The sequence below is a fragment of the Leopardus geoffroyi genome, chromosome C2 (assembly GCF_018350155.1).
Source record: "Leopardus geoffroyi isolate Oge1 chromosome C2, O.geoffroyi_Oge1_pat1.0, whole genome shotgun sequence".
NCBI lineage: Eukaryota > Metazoa > Chordata > Mammalia > Carnivora > Felidae > Leopardus > Leopardus geoffroyi.
This window is the reverse complement of record NC_059333.1, coordinates 100,658,083-100,674,670: the sequence shown is the minus strand read 5'-3', so window position 1 is coordinate 100,674,670 and position 16,588 is coordinate 100,658,083. Positions and strand designations below refer to the sequence as shown.

The following is a 16,588-nucleotide window of genomic DNA, read 5'->3' as shown; positions in this document are numbered from 1 at the left end:
TTTTTAATTTTTTTTAAAGTTTATTTTATTTTTGAGTGACAGAGAGACTGAACACGAATGATAGAGGGGCAGAGAGAGAGAGGGAGACATAGAATCCCAAGGATCTGAGCTGTAAGTGCAGAGCCAGTTGCAGGCTTAAACTCACAAACCGGGAGATTATGACCTTAGCTGAAGTCAGATGCTTAACTGACTGAGCTACATAGGTGCCTAACCACAGTTTTTTAATCCATTAACCCACTAAAGGATATCTTATTTACTTCTAATTTTTAAAATTATGAATAAAACTGCTATAAATATGTGTGCAGGTTTTGTATGGACATAAGTATTTGAATCTATTGCATTGTATGAATCATATCATAATAATATATTTACTTTCATAAGAAGCTGCTAAACTCCCTCCTAAAGTAGCTGCAACATTTTGCATTCCCACCAACGATAAATGAGAGTTCATGTTGTTCTACATGAGTGTGTAGTGGTGTCTCATTGTTTTAATTTGCATTTCCCTTATGAGACATGTGGAGCCTCTTTTCATATGGCCATTTTCTATCTGTATATCATCTTTGGTGAGGTGCATATTATGGTCTTTTGACTAATTTTTTAATCAGGTTGTTTGTTTTCTTATTGTTGAGTTTTAAGTTCTTTGTATATCTTTTTTTTTTTTTCAACGTTTATTTATTTTTTTGGGACAGAGAGAGACAGAGCATGAACGGGGGAGGGGCAGAGAGAGAGGGAGACACAGAATCGGAAACAGGCTCCAGGCTCTGAGCCATCAGCCCAGAGCCCGACGCGGGGCTCGAACTCACGGACCGCGAGATCGTGACCTGGCTGAAGTCGGACGCTTAACCGACTACGCCACCCAGGCGCCCCAGTTCTTTGTATATCTTAAATAAGAGTGATTTATCAGTCCATCTTTTGAAAATATTTTCTCCCAGTCTGTGAGTAGTCTTCTTATTCTCTTGACATTGTCTTTTGGAGAGTAAGTTTTCAATTTTATTTAAGCCTAGTTTGTCAATTTTTCTTTTATAAATTATGTCCTTGGTGTTGTATTTGAAAAGTCATTGCCATAATCAATTATCCAAAAGCCATCTATAATTTCTGATATGTTACCTTCTAAGAGTTTTGTAGTCTTTCATCTTACATTTACATATTTTAAAATTACTTTTCAAAAAAACTTTATTTTGAGAGAAAGAGAAAATGAGTGTGCTTATGGGAGAGGGGCAGAGGGAAAGGGAGTGAGAGAATCTGACGCAGGTTTTGCACTGTCAGTGTGGACCCTGATTTGGGGCTTGGTCTCATGAACCCTGAAATCATGACCTGAGACAAAATCAAGTCAGACACCTAACCGACTGAGCCAAACAGTCAGTTACAAAGCATCTGCATGTTTTACATTTTTGTCAAGGGTGTAAGGTTTATGTCTAGATTTATTTTTTGCATTTCAATGTCCAATTTTCCAGCATCATAAGGTGAAAGACTTTCCTTTCTCCACTGTATTGCCTTTTCTCCTTTTGAAAGACCAGTCTACTATATTTATGTGGGTCTATTTCTGGGTGATTCATCCATTCTTTCACCATTATCACATGTCTGGGTTACTACTTCTTTATAGCAAGACTTGAAGACAGTAGTGTCAGTCTTCTTTGTTTTCCTCCTTCAATATACAGTTGGCCTTTCTGAGTCTTTTGTCTCACTAGATAAGCTTTAGATCAGTTTGTATATACACACACACAAAGTTGGATTTTGGTTGGAATTGCATTAAACCTATACATCTTGTTGGGAAAAACTGAGATCTTGACCATATAGAGTTGCCTTATCCGAAATGTGGAATACTCCCGTTTATTTTTATTTCATTCATCAGAGTTTTACAGTTTTCCTCACATAGATCTTTACACATTTTGTTAGATTTGTACCTAATATTTCATTTTGAAAGTGCTAATGTAAATGGTATTCTGATTTTAATTTCAAGTTCCATGTTTTTATTTCTTGCATATAGGAAAGCAACTAACTTTTGTATACTGACTTCACTGACCTTGTGTTTTTCAGCCTTGCTATAATTTTTTATTAGTTCCAGGAGGCTTTTTTGGTTTGTTTGTTTTTCAGAGAGAGAGATAGAGCACACCCATGGTGCAGGGGAGGGGGGGAGGGGGGAGAGAGAGAGAGAGAGAGAGAGAGAGAGAGAGAGAGAGAAAGGATCTTTAGCAGGCTCCATGCTAGGCATGGAGCTTGACATGGGGTTTGATCCCACACCCTGGGATCATGACCTGAGCCAAAATCAAGAGTTGGATGTTCAACTGACTGAGTCACCCAAGCTTCCCTAGTTCCAGGAGTTTTTCTGTCAATTCTTTCAGATATTCTACATAGACATTTATGCCATCTATAAAAAAAAAGGCATTTTTTTCTTTTCAATGTATAATTTTTATCTCTTTTCCTTGATTTTTTGCATTATTTGGGGCTTCCAGTATAATGTTGAAAGGGAGTAGTGAGAGGGGACATGTTACCTTCTTTTTTTAAAAAAATTAATGTTTATTACTTATTCTTGAGAGACTTAGAGAGACAGAGCATGAATGGGGGAGTGGCAGAGAGAGGGAGACACGGAATCTGAAGCAGGCTCCAGTCTCTTTGCTGTCAGCACAGAGACTGATATGGGGCTTGAACTCGTGAACCACCAGACATGACCTGAGCGGAAGCTGGTAGCTTAACTGACTGAGCCACCCAGGCACCCCATTTTACCTTGTTTCTGATCTTAGTGGGAAAGCTTTGAATTTCTCACCATTACATACAATTTTAGCTACAGGTTTTTTTGCAGATGCTCTTTATCAGGATGAAAAAGTTCTCTATTCCTAGTTTTCTGACAGTTATCATGGATGGGTATTTGATTTTGTCAAATGCTGTTTCTTTTTTTTTTTTTTTTTTTTTTTTTTTGTAATGTTTATTTATTTTTGAGAGAGGCAGAGACAGAATGTGAGTGGGTTAGGGGCAGAGAGAGAGGGAGACACAGAACCCCAATCAGGCTCCAGGCTCTGAGCGGTCAGCACAGAGCCCGACGTGGGGCACGAACTCACAGGACTGTGAGACCATGACCTGAGCTGAAGTCGGACGCTCAACCAACTGAGCCACACAGGAGCCCCTGTCAAATGCTTTTTCTGAATATATTGTTATGACTGTGATTTTTCATCTTTCACCTGTGTGATATATTACATTGATTTTCAGATGTTGAACTAGCCTTGCATATCTGAAATAAATCAGACTTGGTCATAGTATATAGTTATTTTTACGCATTTTTGGATTGAATTAGCTAATAATTGGGAGGATTTTTCATTTATGTTCATGAGAGAAATTGGTATGTAGCTTCTGTTTCTTGTAATATCTTTGTCTGGTTTTGGTTTTGGGTGATGCTGGCCTCATAGAATGAGTTAGGAAGTAATCTCTCTTCCTTTATCTTCTCAAAGAGATTGTAGAGATTTGATATAATTTCTTATTTAAAAGTTTAGCTGAATTCACAAACTATCTAGGATTACTACATTCTTTTCTGGAAGGTGAGTGCTTAATTGATTTGATTTCTTTATTTAATAGGTGTGTGCCTATTTAGACTGTCTTTTTCTTCTAGTGAATGTTTTGGCAGACCGTCTCTTTCAAAAACTAGTCTATTCAACTAGTTTATCAAATTTGTAAGTATACAATTGTCAATATTACCTTCCTCATAATGTTCATGTACTCTGTGGCTCTGCACCCTCTTTCATTTCTGTTGTTAATAATTTGTTTCCTATTTCTTTTTTTCCTTAGTTAGCCTGGCTAAAAGTTTATCAATTGTATTGAAGTTTTCAAAGAACCATATTTCTGGCTTTTAATTTTCTCTACTCACTTCTTGCTTTCAATGTAATTGATTTTTGCTCTAATTTGTATCTCTTTTATTCTGCTTGCCTTGGATTCTGATTTTCTTATTTTTATACTTTCTTAAAATGGATGCTTAAATGATTTATTTTAGATATTTCTTCTTTCCTAATATATGCATTCAATGCTATACATTTTCTTTTAAGCAGTGCTTTTGCTACATCCAAAACATTTTTATAAGTTGTATTTTCATTTTCATTTATTTCAAACTATTTTTGAACTTTCTCTTGCGATTTCTTCTTTGACCCACATGCTATTTAAAGTGTTGCTTAATCTCCATGTATTTTTGGACTTACCAACTCCTATTGATTTATAGTTTAATTCCATTGTGATCTGAGTTGTATGATATCTATTCTTTTAAATTTGATAAGGTGCATTTTATGGCTCTGAATGTGGTCTGTCTCAGTGAAGATGACCTGGGGACTTGAAAAGAATGTGCATTTAGCTGTTAGATAAAGCATTCTATTGATATCCATTATAACAGTTGATAGGTGGTGGCATTAAGTTCAGCTGTATTCTTACTGATTTTCTGACTTCTGAATCTGTCCATTTCTAATAAATGGTGTTGGAAGTTTCCAACTGTAATAGTAGATTCATCTATTCCTCCTTGCAATTCTATCAGCTTTTGCCTCACATATTTTGATACTCTGTTGGTGGAGCACACATATTAAGGATAGTTTTGTCTTCTTGAAAAATTTACCATGTATCATTATGTTATGCCCCTCTTTATTCCTAATAATTTTCCTTGACCTGAATTCATCTGTCTGAAATTAGTATAGCTACTCCTGCTTTCTTTTGATCGCTGTTAGCATGGTACATTTTTCTCCATCCATTTACTTTAAAAAATTTTAATGCTTATTAAAACATTAATAATGTTTATGAGAGAGAGAGCAGAGTTTGAGCAAGGGTAAGGGAGAAGCAGAAAGAGGAGACACAGAACTCGAAGCAGGCTTCAGGCTCTGAGCTGTCAGCACAGAACTTGATGTGGGGCCCAAACTTACAAAATGTGAGATCATGACCTGAGCCAAAGTCATATGCTCAACCCACTGAGCCACCCAGGTCCTCCCCAAGTCCACTTTCAAATAACTCTCTACCACTTCACAGGTAGTATATCTTATTTAAAAAATTTATACTAATTCCTTCCTTCCATCTTTTGTTTCATGCTGTGATTCATTTCACCTATACATAAACATACACAACACATATAATACAGAAGCATACATGATCAACTACCTTGGTGCTATTATTTTGAACACACTGTTATCGGTTGGACCAATTAAGAATGAGAAAAAAATAAGTTTTTATTTTACCTTCACCTATTCCTTATCCAATATTCTTCTTTTCTCTATGTATATCTGAGTTTCTGACTTTTATCATTTCCTTTCTCTTTCAAGAGTTTCTTTTAACATTTCTTGCAAGGAATGTCTACTGGCAACATATTCCCTCAATTTGTGTTTGTCTGAAAAAGTATTTCTCCTTCACTTTTGTAAGGCAATTTTTGCTCAGAACAAAATTCTAGGTTGGCAATTTCTTTCCTCTCAAAATATTTACTCCACTCTCTTTTTGCTTACATTGTTTCTGGGTGTAATTCTTCTTTTTGATTCTGAATAAGTAAATTGTTTTTAATCTATGGCTTCTTTCAACATATATATATTTTAAATCTTTGATTTTCTGTAGTTGGAAAATGATATGCATAGGTGTGGTTTTTTGAGGATTTATCCTACTAAGAGTTTTATGACCTTCTTCGATCTATGGTTCAGTATGTGACATTAATTTGGGAAAACTCTCGGGGTGCCTGGGTGGCTCAGTCGGTTAGGTATCTGACTTTGGCTCAGGTCATGATCTTGTGGTTTGTGAGCTCCACATCAGGCTCTGTGCTGACAGCTCAGAGCCTGGAGCCTGCTTTGGATTCTGTGTCTTCCTTTCTCACTGCCCCTCCCCTGCTCACATTCTTTCTCTCTCAAAAATAAATAAACATTAATTGTTTTAAAAAAATTGGGGAAATAGTCATTATTGCTTCAAAAATTTCTTGTATTCTTTCTCTTTTTTCTCCTTCTGGAATTCCCCTTATGAGTATGTTACACCACTGTAGTTGTCACATGGTCTTTAAATATCCTGTTCTTTTTTTTCACCCACACTCTTCTTTGTTTTTTCAGTTTGAGTAGTTTCTATTAGGATAAGCTAAGAGATTCTTGCCTGAGCCATTTAACATCTACTGACAAACCCATCAAAGCCATTCTTCATTCTGTTACAGTGTTTTTGGTATCATTTACTTTTGGTTATTACTTAGGCTGTCCATTCTCTTTTCTAAAATTACCCATATGTTTTTGCATGCTTTCTGTTTCACCCATTGGAGACTTTAACTTTTTAGTCATATTTTTGTTATATTCCAGGTCTGATAAATACAATATCTCTGCCATATCTGATTCAGGTTCTAATACTCTATTTCTTCAAACTTGTTTTTGTTGTTGTTGTTGTTTGGCTTTTAGTAATTCTTGTAATTTTTTTCCTGATAGCTAGATATGATGTATTAGGTGTAAAAAATCACTGCTATAAACAGTCCTTCAGTAATCTTCTGGTAATGTATAAAGAGAAGGGAAGAATTCTACAGTGTTATGAGAAGGTTTTAGTCTTTTAGTGACCTGTACTTCTAGACTATGAACTTCACTCATACTTCTTAGTTTTTTTTTTACCCTCTCCATCTTAGTTGGGACAAAATAGCTAAGGAGCCTTGAGTTGGGTATTTCTATTTTCCCATTCGGAAGGGTAGAACCAGCTGTAGTAATTGATGTCTCTTCTCCCAGGTTAGTTAGGTTCTGATAAAGCCCCAGTAGGGTTAGGCTCTTGTTAGACAGATTCTCCTGAGGGAAGATCTTGTTAAGAAGAACAGAATGCTCTAGAATATTTCAAAATGGTTTCTTTTCTCTCCTCTTGCTGGAAGAAGATTTTTCTCAGATATTCATCTTGAGAAACTGGCTAAGCTCCTGGAGGTAAAACTCATAAAAGAGTGGGAGCCCTTGATGACTGCGGTCCCCTGGTTTTTTTCTCTCAGACTTATCCACATTGAGCTCCCATCTATTCATCAGTTGTAGTTCAGGTTTCCTTACCTTGGCGTGGGTTCCCATTGAGCTTTGTGGACCTGGGTTTCTTCTCAAGAAGAAACGATTGTCTGTATTTGTCTGCTAGCCTCTCTAATTTGAGTGTAGTGGTTAGTCCTATGATCCTACCTGTCTGCCAGACATAATAAGAGTTTATGATTTTTCAGTTTGCCTAGCTTTTTATTTTCTTGTGAAGGTATATTAGCAATTCCTAGCTTCTTACATGTTGGCTAGAAACTACATTTTCTCTCCAAATATTAATTTTCATCAGCCTCCATATTACTATAATAATAAAATAGACGGGGACACAAATCAGCCCTCAACAAGTGCAAAAAATCAAGATCATACCATGCATATTTTCAGACCACAACGCTATGGAGCTCTAAATCAACGACAAGAAAACATTTGGAAAGATAACAAATACTTGTAGACTAAAGAACACCTACTAAAGAATGAATGGGCTAACCAAGAAATTAAAGAGGAAATTAAAAAGTAAGTGGAAACCAATGAAATGATAATACCATAGCCCAAAACCTCTGGGATGCAGCAAAGGTGGTCATAAGAGGAAAGTATATAGCGATCCAGGCCTTCCTAAAGAAGGAAGAAAGGTCTCAGATACACAATCTAACCTTACACCTCAAAGAGCTAGAAAAAAGAACAGCAAATAGACCCCAAACCAGCAGAAGACAGGAAATAAGAAAGATTAGAGCAGAAATCACTGCTATTGAAACCAAACCAAACCAAAACAAAACAAACAAAAAAACCCAGTAGAACAGATAAATGAAACCAGGAGGTGGTTCTTTGAAAGCATTAACAAAATTGATAAACCACTAGCCAGTTTGATCAAAAGAAAAAGGGAAGAACCCAAATAAATAAAATCAAGAATGAAAGAGAGAGATCACAACAAACCCTGCAGAAACACAAACAATAATAAGAGAATATTATGAGCAATTATACACCAATAAAATGGGCAATCTGGAAGAAATGGACAAATTCCTAGAAACATATACACTACCAAAACTGAAACAGGAAGAAATAGAAAATTTGAACAGACCCATAACCAGTAAAGAAATTGAATTAGTAATCAAATCTCCCAAAAAACAAGAGTCCAGGGCTGGATGGTTTTACAGCAGAATTCTACCAAACATTTAGAGAAGAGTTAACACCTATTCTCTTACGTCTGTTCCAAAAAATAGAAATGGAAGAAAAACTTCCAAAGTCTTTCTATGAAGCCAGCATTATCTTGATTCCAAAACCAGACAAAGACCCCACTAAAAAAGAGAACTATAGACCAATTTTCCTGATGAACATGGATGCAAAAATCCTCAACAAGTTACTAGCCAACCGATCCAACAATATATTAAAAAATTATCCACCACAACCAAGTGGAATTTATATCTGGGATGCAGGGTTGGTTCAATATCTGCAAAACAATCAATGTGATACATCACATTAATCCAATAAAGGATAAGAACCAAATGATCGTCTCAATAGATGCAGAGAAGCATTTGACAAAATACAGCATCCTTTCTTGATTAAAACCCTCAAGAAAGTAGGGATAGAAGGATCATACCTCAAGATCCTAAAAGCCATATATGAATGACCCAATGCTAATATCATCCTCAATGGGGAAAAATTGAGAGCCTTCCCCCTAAGGTCAGGAACATGACGGGGATGTCCACTCTCACCACTGTTATTCAACATAGTATTGGAAGTCTTAGCCCGAGCAATCAGACAACACAAATGAATAAAAGGCATCCAAATCGGTCAGGAGGAAGTCAAACTTTCACTCTTCTCAGATGACATGACACTCTATATGGAAAACATATATGGTGTTGGGAAAACTGGACAGCAACATGCAGAAAAATGAACCTGGACCTCTTTCTTATACCATACACAAAAATAAACTCAAAATACATGAAAGACCTAAATGTAAGACAGGAATCCATCAAAATCCTAGAGAAGAAAGCAGGCAAAAACCTCTTTGACCTTGGCCGCAGCAATTTCTTACTCAACACGTCTCTGGAGGCAAGGGAAACAAAAGCAAAAATGAACTATTAGGACCTCAAAAGTTTGTGCACAATGAAGGAAATAATCACCATAAGTAAAAAGCAACTGATGAAATCGGAGAATATATTCACAAATGACATATCAGATAAAGAGTTAGTATCCAAAGTTTATAAAGAACTTCTCAAACTCAACACCCCCAAACCAAATAACCCAGCGAAGCACATGAATAGACACTTCTCCAAAGAAGATATCCAGATGGTGGACAGACACATGAAAAAATGCTTAACATCACTCATTATCAGAAAATTACAAATCAAAGCCACAGTAAGATACCACCTCACACCTGTCAGAGTGGCTTACACTAACTACTCAGGCAACAACAGATGTTGGCGGGGATGTGGAGAAAGAGGAACTTTTTTGCATTGTTGGTTGGAATGCAAACTGTTGCAACCACTCTGGAAAACAGTATGGAGGTTCCTCAAAAAAGTAAAAATAGAACTATCTGATGGCCCAGAAATTGCATTACCAGGTATTTACCCAAGGGGTACAGGTGTGCTGTTTCGAACAGGCACATGCATCCCAATGTTTACAGCAGCACTCTCGACAACAGCCAAAGTATGAAAAGAGCCCAAATGTCCATCAACAGATGAATGGATAAAGAAGATGTGGTATACATATGTAGTGGAGTATTACTCAGCATTCAAAAAGAATGAAATCTTGCCATTTGCAACTACGTGGATGGAACTAGAGGGTATTATGCTAAGCGGAGTTAGTCAGTCAGAGAGACAAATATCATATGACTTCACTCATATGTGGAATTTAAGATACAAAAAAGATGAACATAAGAGAATGGAAGCAAAAATAATATAAAAACAGGGACACAATGCTATAGATTTCAAGGGTGAGTCTTCATTTTTCAGATGGTTTTTGTTTGATTTTTGTTTTCTTGTTTTAATACTTCATCCTCTTAATTTCTGCTCTCTGATGTTCTAAATTAAAAAAAAATTAGACATGGACGGACTCTTCTTATTTTCTGTTTATTTTGTAATTTTAGCCATAATGGAATGACATTAAGGAGTTTTGGTTTGGAGTTTTAGCCACTTGAATGTTTTGTCTATTAAGTTGTTTTATTGTACTTATTTTTTAATGTTTATTTTTTGAGAGAGAAAGATAGAGCAATCGGGAAAGGGCCAGAGAGACAGGAAGATAGAGGTTATGAAGCAGCCTCTGTGCTTACAGCAGACAGCCCGATGTAGGGCTTGAACTCACAAATTGCAAGATCATGACCCGAGCCGAAATCAGATGCTCAACTGACGGAGCTACCCAGCATCTTTAAATTATTTTAATTAAAATATTTGAGACAATGAACATTAAGTAGTATGTAACCTACCACTTGGTTATTTTTGTTTTTGCTTTTATTATATTTGTATCCTCCATATCATAGTATACCATGTCTATCACAGAGAAATAAATTTTAGATAAAGTCAATTACTAAACTCTACTAAACATAATACAAAGCTTCAAAGAAAATAATACGTTCTATCTGCTGTTATAAAGGTTGTCCTGCCAAATTTGTCAGAAGAAATTTATTTCTCTCATTTAGCTTATTAAACTTGGACAGGCCGCTACCTATAAAAAATGTAAGTTAACATTTTTAGAAGAAAACTCACTACACTATATTTACAAGAATTTTATTCCATACAGCACAGTGCTGATATTTAAATCCTACCACTTTTTAGAGATCAAGACTTATGTTCTCACAATTATGGAGACTTTTTTTTTTAACTTTCCACACCTCTTTTCTTACCCTAGCTGTTAGCAATTTCTGTTATCTGTACAACTCCATATGTATGTTATGTTCTATCATGTATTTCTTTTGTAATTTGTTTTAAAAATATTTGTTTATATTTGCCAATGTCTAAGAATCCTTCAATATTCCAAACCACTTAGAATATGCCCTCATATTGTGGTCTATCAAATAGTAAATACTCAGTAAATACCACTGAGTGCATCAGCAAGTAGACCTATTTATTTGTTTACATACAACTCTCTTACAGATAACAAAAAGAACTTGAAAGCGTATATAAATGTATTAAACATCACAAAATATGAAATTTATAATTAGTTAGTGATAATAAATACAATTAGAAGAAATTAGGATAGATGATAATGCAAAAATTATGACACAATTCCTTGAATATTTGAGATCAATGACCATAAAATTTGTTCTATGCTCTCTGGTAGCCTATGCCAAGTGAAAGTCAGAATCATTTTTGCAATTCCTAGTGTTCATTAGCTAAAATGAAACCATATGTTCAGAAAGTTTACACCAATTCCTTGTACTTACAGCATAAATGTATTTATTTCAGGTGCATTTTTGTATAAAACTCAGGTAATCAAAACTACATCATATTGTTCAGAGTTTCAAAGGCAATGAGCTTCATTGGTTTGTTTTTTCTACTGGCCCCCAGTATAAGCCTAATGAAAAAATGCCAAAAGTATGTTTAGTATAATTAATATCAATTCATAAATAATTTAAAAAGAACATGGTATTTCAAGACTAAATTTTTGTTTATCTGGCTTAATCTAGCTATATATGTTAGAATGCCTAACTTTCCTGTTTTCCATTTTTGATTCAACTACACCTTTTGATATATACTGACACCCCAAACCACCTGTGTATTACAATCCACACCTCTGGACATCACTAGATGAAAAAGTATTCTGAGCAATCATAAGCTGAGATACAAAATGTTACAGGACAGTAACTCATAATTTAGTTTAAGCAGGTTCGTTGTTTTTGTTGGTAAAGCCATGTTTGTGCAATTATTACATTTGGGTATTATCATGAATTTTACCCACACTTTTAAATAAAAATAGTGGAAAATGGAAAAAAAAAAAAGAGAACAAGTTCTGTTATTAGTGACAACAAAGTACAAGTTTCCTATAATTAGGACATCCTTAGGTGTGATTATACTTGCAAAGATTTCCCTCAGTCTGATGTCCAATAAACATAAGCAAAAAAATTGTATTTTCAAATGTGAAGATGTGTAAAATCCCAGTAATAAGTATTACTGAGTCAAAAAAGCAAAATGTAATTTGGGTCCTTTGACATGTTTTAGCTGTCTGGAAACAGAAAACATTAAAACCAGAAAACTGGCTTTAGTACACAGTATCAGGATTACAGTTTTATAAAATAGGATCACTGTCCCACTAAATTGACCACTTGGTAAGAGTTAATTGGCAGTGACTTTGGTTACACTCCCTAAGAGTCACCTCAAATGTTGTTCTCCGTTGAATGTACTTGAATGGTCAGCTGAAAGATGGTACTTTGACACCTTCCTGCAAAAGTAAAGGAGCTGGCAAGAACGCACCTGAATTTCACTCTCCTTTGTATTTCTTGCTCTTTCATCTCAGAAGCGAAGGATAGATAGAGTTGAGTGGCAGTAATTCAACCATATATAGCCCAAGAAGTTTCGTAAGTGTGTGTGTGTGTGTGTGTGTGTGTGTGTGTGTGCGCGCGCGCGTGCACGCAGGTTCAAAGATAAATACAAGTACTCAGGTTCTAAATCTAAATATTATCCATTATACTTTTCTTCTTATATAGCATTTTTTCTTCTCTTTTTGGAAAAATATGAGGAAAGGATGCTAGAAAACAAATTCATTAGAATATGGTTTACAAGATAAAAAAGATGCCTAAAATATTACATTGAGTCAATCAAGTATCTTCACTATGAGAAACAGTAATATGGATAATTTGAGTTAAACTAGAAAACAGTCAAAGCTATTAATAGATATAACTTTTTTAAAACATATGATTAGTTCCGTAATCTTTTTTTTAACAGCTAACCAACATCTTTTTTTTTTAATATTCATTTATTTTTGAGAAAGAGAGCAAGTGGGGGAAGGGCAGAGAGAGAGAGAGGGAGACACAGAAACTGAAGCAGGCTTCAGGCTCTGAGCTGTCAGCACAGAGCCCGACAAGGGGCTTGAAACCATGAACCTGGAGATCATGACCTGAGCTGAAGTTGGATGCTTAACCAACTGAGCCACGTAGGTGCCCCTGATTAGTTCCCTAACGTTGAAATTATTTCTGCAACTTAAAAATAATTAATCATGAATGAAACATTTGATTATATTTTCATGATATCCACATTTCAAAGACACAACTTATCTTATGAACAAGCACTGAATATAAATATGGTTATCTCTAATCACAATTAACTGCTAAATAAGAATCTATAGGAAAATGGAATTGTCTGTATTCAATGTAACTTTTTATCAGAAATTGGTATAGAAAACAGTAAATTTATTTTCAGTTATAATTCAGGGTCATGAAACCAATGCATTCTCTTTAGCTTAAAGTTTGCCTTGGACTTTTTTAAGAAAGTGAACATTACTAAAAATAAACATACTTTTCTCTTCCTCAAATATTTCCTACACAGAAGAGATTCAGTATTGTGGAGGGAAATCACGTTAGAAAAATAAATGTACCTACCTGATCTATAAATGAAATATTTTTACCAGTATATTGGTTAAAATATAACTAGATTTACATCTTTGTTTTCCAAATAGAATTTTAAGGAGGCATAATATTCACTTTCTGAAAGTGGACTTTTCATATTTTTCATCATTGTCAAGGCAATATTGAGCTAGATCTTAAAAGATAGAACAGCAAAAAAAAAAATAATATGTTTTATTGACTTTCAAAATTACTTTGGTGCTCTGTTCCTTCTCAACATCCTATCCCTTAGAGAACTCATCCTTCAATTGTCATCTCTATACTGAAAACTGCTAAATTTGTTTTTCTAGCTTATCTTCTCACCAAAACTGTAGTATGACTAACATTCTACTGTATATTTTTTCTTGTTTCATCTTCTCACCGAAACTGCAATATGCCTTACATTTTATTCTACATTTTTACCTGAATGCACTTTCTTTTTTTTAATTTTTTTTAAGTTTATTTATTTTGAGAGAGAGAGAGAGAGAGAGAGAGAGAGAGAGAGAGAGTGCGCACAAGCAGAGGAGGGGCAGAGAGAAGGGGAAACAGAAGAGTCCTATGTGGGGCTCAAACTCATGAGCTGTGAGATCATGCTCTGAGCCAAGATCAAGAGGTAGATGCTTAACCGACTGAGCCACCCAGGCACCCCTATTTGAATGAACTTTCATCCTTCAAAGTCAAAAGTTCTGAAATTAAATTCAGAATTTTTTCCTGTCAAATCTCTGCTAAAATGTTTCACGATATTTTAGTGTCACCATTTCTACAGAAACCATCCTCAAAATCTACCCATCATTTTTCATGCATCAGTTCTTGCACAAAGCCTTTTAAACATTTCAGCTCTTCAAGTTTTTCTCTTTTCAAAATTTTTATAACATTTAAAAAATACACTTAAGAGTAGGTACATCTTGCTTTACTTCCTACTGGTTTCAGGTGTGCACAACATAGCTATCAATAATATGTGCTAAAAGACTTACCTACATAATCTTCAATCCTTACCAAATCCTGTTAATAGAATTTATAATTTCCATTTTACAGATGTTTCATTGAGACAGAGACTAATGTTTATGCCAAAGTCACAAAGCAAAATTTGGGTTTAATTCTATTCTGATTTATAATTTGAAAAGCTTCATATATAATATGTTTTCTCCCTATATATCAACAAACATCTTATTTTTCCTAAATGCTACTTCACTCTGAAAATAGAGCAGATACTTAATAAATGTGTGTTGACTTGTAAGCTAATAAATACGAGTCTTGCAAAACCAAAACTAATCTATTTGATGACAAGTAAAGGTATACCAGCTTTCAGGGATAATAAAATCATTGTACATATATAAGTATACTGAGTTATTTATAGCTGCAGTTAAAACTTACTGAATCATAGATAATATGCACAGAGTAATAAAATCTAAAGCCAAAAGATAGGTTTCCAAATGTCAACACGTGAAAAGTATATAAAACAAAATATTGGAAAGGGTGTTTGAAAAGGATGTCATGATTAATTCTGAACTGTGTATTATGCCTATTTTATAGGTATTAGGTATTATAGATATAGGTATAGGTATTAGGTATTATTACCTAATGTTTTCATTTTAGCAGAACCTCAAGCATGGGAAACACTAAAAGTCCTTCAATATAGCCTCTTTTACCATAAATAAATAGTGGCTAAAGAAATCATAGTAATAGTATCTCAAAACCCAAATCCTATTGAAGGGAAGACCCCAAGCCATGGAAAATAAGGACTGTCCCTTGTGACAGAGGAGAACAGAGTCTCTTTCCCTGCTCTTAGCAGATACTTGAACTACCAGACATAATTCACTGGGAAGCAGTAGAATTGTGGGTCTAACAGTGTTGACAGCATCCTAAGCAGATCATTCTTAGGCTCTATTTTTGGCTGTCCCCAGCACTGCTTAACACCCTTTGATTTTCTACCCTTTTTCTTAACTTTTTACTGATACTTAGAGTCAGTGTTTGCACTTGATTAAAGAGTTATACAAAAATTAGGTTAATAATCTTAGCAGACATTCATATAGCCTGAATGAAAAAATTAAGAAAATAGTAGAATATTTCCTCAAAATATTGGACAATGAAAAATCATTTAATCCATAGGATGATAACCAAGATGTGCTCCAGCTTCTCAAAGTGTCTTCAGGGAAACTAATAGAAAATGTTCCATGAAGATTAGCAATTATTATGTATTAATTTATATTGATAACATTTTAAATTGATAATGCACATAGGAAACCTATCCTCTACTCAACATTTCACTTAATTAAACAGGACAGTCTATTCTCAGGCCATTCCCAATGACTGTTTCCAGTTGCCTTAGCAACTTTAGTTACTAAAAGCTCACTTAGACACAATTAAGTCATAGTGGGAATAAGAGAATTGGATGGTTTTGGCTTTTAACCTCCTAGGTCACCAGACACTTAGAGCAGCATCAATCGAAACAAATATCCCTCTGTTGAGGAGGTGGCTTACAAATAATAAACACTATGCTTCAGTATCAAAGTTTCAGCAATTTGGAGGGATTAGCAGATCACATACAGCTCATTTCATACCCTTGCCATGTCCCTTCAGTTTGCTTCTCAATCCCCTGCCTCCATTTTCTTTCCACATAAAAGTGCCACCCAAGGTGTATAATTTTTTCTTCAATCTTTAAAATAGAAATTTTGAAAGTGAGCCTCAGATTACAGACAGCGATTTACAAGATTGTCTCTCAAGCTAGATTACAACTTAATTTGAGAATGAGAACTACATACTAATGTGGGCTAACTTTGTGTTTCTAAAGTGTTTTATACATTACAAGCATTCAAAGGAAGTGTGTTGGAAATTAAACATCTTTAAATCTACTGATAAAAATGTTATTTATTAAAATTAATCTTAAATGGAAAAAATACAATAACTGAAATATCAAGTGACTTTATTATAATACTAATGACGCTTCAGTATAATTACCAGTTTATTTGGTTGCATCCTCAATTGGAATCTAATTGTTCACTTATCTAATTTCTAATCAATTAGAATCTCTGTGTGAGCACAGGACATCATGTCTGGTTTATTCTTTGTGGTACTCTTCAATAACAGAGCACAT

The 16,588-nt window shown here is 34.8% G+C and overlaps 1 protein-coding gene across 2 annotated transcripts in view; it reads right to left on the bottom strand.

Moving 5' to 3' along the window:
• Positions 1-16,588, bottom strand: part of SI (sucrase-isomaltase) — a 158,943-nt gene that overhangs the window by 119,736 nt on the left and 22,619 nt on the right. Inside the window, exon 2 of one of the 2 annotated variants that reach the window (XM_045503068.1) lies at positions 11,341-11,471. The exons of the other annotated variant lie outside the window; for it this stretch is intronic. The gene's annotated coding sequence lies outside the window, so the exon portion shown is untranslated. The remainder of the gene's footprint in view (positions 1-11,340; positions 11,472-16,588) is intronic. 2 annotated transcript variants of the gene reach the window in all.